The sequence below is a fragment of the Coregonus clupeaformis genome, chromosome 10, assembly GCF_020615455.1.
Source record: "Coregonus clupeaformis isolate EN_2021a chromosome 10, ASM2061545v1, whole genome shotgun sequence".
In the NCBI taxonomy this organism is placed as follows: domain Eukaryota; kingdom Metazoa; phylum Chordata; class Actinopteri; order Salmoniformes; family Salmonidae; genus Coregonus; species Coregonus clupeaformis.
In genome coordinates this window covers 7,237,702-7,242,701 of record NC_059201.1, presented here as the reverse complement: position 1 = coordinate 7,242,701, position 5,000 = coordinate 7,237,702, and the positions used below count along the sequence as shown (strand labels likewise).

Sequence of the window (5,000 nt, the reverse complement as noted above, 5' to 3'; positions counted from 1 at the left end):
GTCAGAGTGTCTGTTTGGGCCTCGAACCTACAACCCTGAGATTAGGAGAGTAATGCTTTGTGCAAAGTCTGGTGATCAGCAAGAGAGTGCTTTGAGTGGTAAAAACTTTTAGCTCTAGTTAGTTATACAGAAGAGTGATTTCGAAGTTGTAAGTTTGAGGCTTAGCTGGAGGACAGCTATTATTGACCTGCTACTGTCATATTATTAGTCAAGAAAAATAGCAAAGTTCAATCACAGGCGCTGCTGGGAGTCGAACCCAGGATCTCCTGTTTACAAGACAGGCGCTTTCACCTGCTAAGCCACAGCGCCCGACAAGTTTGCAATGCACGTTGGCAAGCCCGCTCTACAGAGCATGTGGAGCGCAGATTGTAATGTGAGTTGGTTACGCTCCAGAGAAAAGTTCACGCCCAACGTGGGGCTCGAACCCACAACCCTGAGATTAAGAGTCTCATGCTCTACCGACTGAGCTAGTCAGGCTATACATTCAAACTCCTGCTTTGGATTTACCTGACATTCGTACCTGGATTGCAGTTTGCAAGGTGAGTCAGAGTGTCTGTTTGGGCCTCGAACCTACAACCCTGAGATTAGGAGAGTAATGCTTTGTGCAAAGTCTGGTGATCAGCAAGAGAGTGCTTTGAGTGGTAAAAACTTTTAGCTCTAGTTAGTTATACAGAAGAGTGATTTCGAAGTTGTAAGTTTGAGGCTTAGCTGGAGGACAGCTATTATTGACCTGCTACTGTCATATTATTAGTCAAGAAAAATAGCAAAGTTCAATCCATTACAATCACTGCTGGGAGTCGAACCCAGGATCTCCTGTTTACAAGACAGGCGCTTTCACCTGCTAAGCCACAGCGCCCGACAAGTTTGCAATGCACGTTGGCAAGCCCGCTCTACAGAGCATGTGGAGGGCAGATTGTAATGTGAGTTGGTTCCGCGCCGAGAGAAAAGTTCACGCCCAACGTGGGGCTCAAACCCACGACCCTGAGATTAAGAGTCTCATGCTCTACCGACTGAGCTAGTCATGCTATACATTCAAACTCCTGCTTTGGATTTACCTGACATTCGTACCTGGATTGCAGTTTGCAAGGTGAGTCAGAGTGTCTGTTTGGGCCTCGAACCTACAACCCTGAGATTAGGAGAGTAATGCTTTGTGAAAAGTCTGGTGATCAGCAAGAGAGTGCTTTGAGTGGTAAAAACTTTTAGCTCTAGTTAGTTATACAGAAGAGTGATTTCGAAGTTGTAAGTTTGAGGCTTAGCTGGAGGACAGCTATTATTGACCTGCTACTGTCATATTATTAGTCAAGAAAAATAGCAAAGTTCAATCACAGGCGCTGCTGGGAGTCGAACCCAGGATCTCCTGTTTACAAGACAGGCGCTTTCACCTGCTATGCCACAGCGCCCGACAAGTTTGCAATGCACGTTGGCAAGCCCGCTCTACAGAGCATGTGGAGGGCAGATTGTAATGTGAGTTGGTTACGCTCCAGAGAAAAGTTCACGCCCAACGTGGGGCTCGAACCCACGACCCTGAGATTAAGAGTCTCATGCTCTACCGACTGAGCTAGTCAGGCTGTTCATTCAAGCTCCTGCTTTGGATTTACCTGACATTCGTACCTGGATTGCAGTTTGCAAGGTGAGTCAGAGTGTCTGTTTGGGCCTCGAACCTACAACCCTGAGATTAGGAGAGTAATGCTTTGTGCAAAGTCTGGTGATCAGCAAGAGAGTGCTTTGAGTGGTAAAAACTTTTAGCTCTAGTTAGTTATACAGAAGAGTGATTTCGAAGTTGTAAGTTTGAGGCTTAGCTGGAGGACAGCTATTATTGACCTGCTACTGTCATATTATTAGTCAAGAAAAATAGCAAAGTTCAATCCATTACAATCACTGCTGGGAGTCGAACCCAGGATCTCCTGTTTACAAGACAGGCGCTTTCACCTGCTAAGCCACAGCGCCCGACAAGTTTGCAATGCACGTTGGCAAGCCCGCTCTACAGAGCATGTGGAGCGCAGATTGTAATGTGAGTTGGTTACGCTCCAGAGAAAAGTTCACGCCCAACGTGGGGCTCGAACCCACGACCCTGAGATTAAGAGTCTCATGCTCTACCGACTGAGCTAGTCAGGCTATACATTCAAACTCCTGCTTTGGATTTACCTGACATTCGTACCTGGATTGCAGTTTGCAAGGTGAGTCAGAGTGTCTGTTTGGGCCTCGAACCTACAACCCTGAGATTAGGAGAGTAATGCTTTGTGCAAAGTCTGGTGATCAGCAAGAGAGTGCTTTGAGTGGTAAAAACTTTTAGCTCTAGTTAGTTATACAGAAGAGTGATTTCGAAGTTGTAAGTTTGAGGCTTAGCTGGAGGACAGCTATTATTGACCTGCTACTGTCATATTATTAGTCAAGAAAAATAGCAAAGTTCAATCCATTACAATCACAGGCGCTGCTGGGAGTCGAACCCAGGATCTCCTGTTTACAAGACAGGCGCTTTCACCTGCTAAGCCACAGCGCCCGACAAGTTTGCAATGCACGTTGGCAAGCCCGCTCTACAGAGCATGTGGAGCGCAGATTGTAATGTGAGTTGGTTACGCGCCAGAGAAAAGTTCACGCCCAACGTGGGGCTCGAACCCACGACCCTGAGATTAAGAGTCTCATGCTCTACCGACTGAGCTAGTCAGGCTATACATTCAAACTCCTGCTTTGGATTTACCTGACATTCGTACCTGGATTGCAGTTTGCAAGGTGAGTCAGAGTGTCTGTTTGGGCCTCGAACCTACAACCCTGAGATTAGGAGAGTAATGCTTTGTGCAAAGTCTGGTGATCAGCAAGAGAGTGCTTTGAGTGGTAAAAACTTTTAGCTCTAGTTAGTTATACAGAAGAGTGATTTCGAAGTTGTAAGTTTGAGGCTTAGCTGGAGGACAGCTATTATTGACCTGCTACTGTCATATTATTAGTCAAGAAAAATAGCAAAGTTCAATCCATTACAATCACTGCTGGGAGTCGAACCCAGGATCTCCTGTTTACAAGACAGGCGCTTTCACCTGCTATGCCACAGCGCCCGACAAGTTTGCAATGCACGTTGGCAATCCCGCTCTACAGAGCATGTGGAGGGCAGATTGTAATGTGAGTTGGTTACGCGCAAGAGAAAAGTTCACGCCCAACGTGGGGCTCGAACCCACGACCCTGAGATTAAGAGTCTCATGCTCTACCGACTGAGCTAGTCAGGCTATACATTCAAACTCCTGCTTTGGATTTACCTGACATTCGTACCTGGATTGCAGTTTGCAAGGTGAGTCAGAGTGTCTGTTTGGGCCTCGAACCTACAACCCTGAGATTAGGAGAGTAATGCTTTGTGCAAAGTCTGGTGATCAGCAAGAGAGTGCTTTGAGTGGTAAAAACTTTTAGCTCTAGTTAGTTATACAGAAGAGTGATTTCGAAGTTGTAAGTTTGAGGCTTAGCTGGAGGACAGCTATTATTGACCTGCTACTGTCATATTACTAGTCAAGAAAAATAGCAAAGTTCAATCCATTACAATCACTGCTGGGAGTCGAACCCAGGATCTCCTGTTTACAAGACAGGCGCTTTCACCTGCTAAGCCACAGCGCCCGACAAGTTTGCAATGCACGTTGGCAAGCCCGCTCTACAGAGCATGTGGAGCGCAGATTGTAATGTGAGTTGGTTACGCTCCAGAGAAAAGTTCACGCCCAACGTGGGGCTCGAACCCACGACCCTGAGATTAAGAGTCTCATGCTCTACCGACTGCGCTAGTCAGGCTGTACATTCAAACTCCTGCTTTGGATTTACCTGACATTCGTACCTGGATTGCAGTTTGCAAGGTGAGTCAGAGTGTCTGTTTTGGCCTCGAACCTACAACCCTGAGATTAGGAGAGTAATGCTTTGTGCATAGTCTGGTGATCAGCAAGAGAGTGCTTTGAGTGGTAAAAACTTTTAGCTCTAGTTAGTTATACAGAAGAGTGATTTCGAAGTTGTAAGTTTGAGGCTTAGCTGGAGGACAGCTATTATTGACCTGCTACTGTCATATTATTAGTCAAGAAAAATAGCAAAGTTCAATCCATTACAATCACAGGCGCTGCTGGGAGTCGAACCCAGGATCTCCTGTTTACAAGACAGGCGCTTTCACCTGCTAAGCCACAGCGCCAGACAAGTTTGCAATGCACGTTGGCAAGCCCGCTCTACAGAGCATGTGGAGCGCAGATTGTAATGTGAGTTGGTTACGCTCCAGAGAAAAGTTCACGCCCAACGTGGGGCTCGAACCCACGACCCTGAGATTAAGAGTCTCATGCTCTACCGACTGAGCTAGTCAGGCTATACATTCAAACTCCTGCTTTGGATTTACCTGACATTCGTACCTGGATTGCAGTTTGCAAGGTGAGTCAGAGTGTCTGTTTGGGCCTCGAACCTACAACCCTGAGATTAGGAGAGTAATGCTTTGTGCAAAGTCTGGTGATCAGCAAGAGAGTGCTTTGAGTGGTAAAAACTTTTAGCTCTAGTTAGTTATACAGAAGAGTGATTTCGAAGTTGTAAGTTTGAGGCTTAGCTGGAGGACAGCTATTATTGACCTGCTACTGTCATATTATTAGTCAAGAAAAATAGCAAAGTTCAATCCATTACAATCACAGGCGCTGCTGGGAGTCGAACCCAGGATCTCCTGTTTACAAGACAGGCGCTTTCACCTGCTATGCCACAGCGCCCGACAAGTTTGCAATGCACGTTGGCAATCCCGCTCTACAGAGCATGTGGAGGGCAGATTGTAATGTGAGTTGGTTACGCTCCAGAGAAAAGTTCACGCCCAACGTGGGGCTCGAACCCACGACCCTGAGATTAAGAGTCTCATGCTCTACCGACTGAGCTAGTCAGGCTATACATTCAAACTCCTGCTTTGGATTTACCTGACATTCGTACCTGGATTGCAGTTTGCAAGGTGAGTCAGAGTGTCTGTTTGGCGCATCGAACCTACAACCCTGAGATTAGGAGAGTAATGCTTTGTGCAA

The 5,000-nt window shown here is 46.6% G+C and overlaps 12 non-coding genes across 12 annotated transcripts; all 12 read right to left on the bottom strand.

Moving 5' to 3' along the window:
• Positions 1-235: 235 nt before the first annotated feature.
• On the bottom strand, positions 236-309 carry trnat-ugu. Its single transcript has one exon. It is a non-coding gene; the product is annotated as a tRNA-Thr (tRNA).
• Positions 310-404: 95 nt separating this feature from the next.
• Positions 405-477, bottom strand: trnak-cuu. Its single transcript has one exon. It is a non-coding gene; the product is annotated as a tRNA-Lys (tRNA).
• Positions 478-1,326: 849 nt separating this feature from the next.
• On the bottom strand, positions 1,327-1,400 carry trnat-ugu. The gene has a single exon. It is a non-coding gene; the product is annotated as a tRNA-Thr (tRNA).
• Positions 1,401-1,495: 95 nt separating this feature from the next.
• trnak-cuu lies at positions 1,496-1,568 on the bottom strand. Its single transcript has one exon. It is a non-coding gene; the product is annotated as a tRNA-Lys (tRNA).
• Positions 1,569-2,042: 474 nt separating this feature from the next.
• Positions 2,043-2,115, bottom strand: trnak-cuu. The gene has a single exon. It is a non-coding gene; the product is annotated as a tRNA-Lys (tRNA).
• Positions 2,116-2,426: 311 nt separating this feature from the next.
• trnat-ugu lies at positions 2,427-2,500 on the bottom strand. Its single transcript has one exon. It is a non-coding gene; the product is annotated as a tRNA-Thr (tRNA).
• A 95-nt stretch (positions 2,501-2,595) lies between these two features.
• On the bottom strand, positions 2,596-2,668 carry trnak-cuu. Its single transcript has one exon. It is a non-coding gene; the product is annotated as a tRNA-Lys (tRNA).
• A 474-nt stretch (positions 2,669-3,142) lies between these two features.
• trnak-cuu lies at positions 3,143-3,215 on the bottom strand. Its single transcript has one exon. It is a non-coding gene; the product is annotated as a tRNA-Lys (tRNA).
• An 858-nt stretch (positions 3,216-4,073) lies between these two features.
• trnat-ugu lies at positions 4,074-4,147 on the bottom strand. Its single transcript has one exon. It is a non-coding gene; the product is annotated as a tRNA-Thr (tRNA).
• Positions 4,148-4,242: 95 nt separating this feature from the next.
• Positions 4,243-4,315, bottom strand: trnak-cuu. The gene has a single exon. It is a non-coding gene; the product is annotated as a tRNA-Lys (tRNA).
• A 311-nt stretch (positions 4,316-4,626) lies between these two features.
• trnat-ugu lies at positions 4,627-4,700 on the bottom strand. The gene has a single exon. It is a non-coding gene; the product is annotated as a tRNA-Thr (tRNA).
• A 95-nt stretch (positions 4,701-4,795) lies between these two features.
• Positions 4,796-4,868, bottom strand: trnak-cuu. The gene has a single exon. It is a non-coding gene; the product is annotated as a tRNA-Lys (tRNA).
• Between the last annotated feature and the right edge of the window lie 132 nt (positions 4,869-5,000).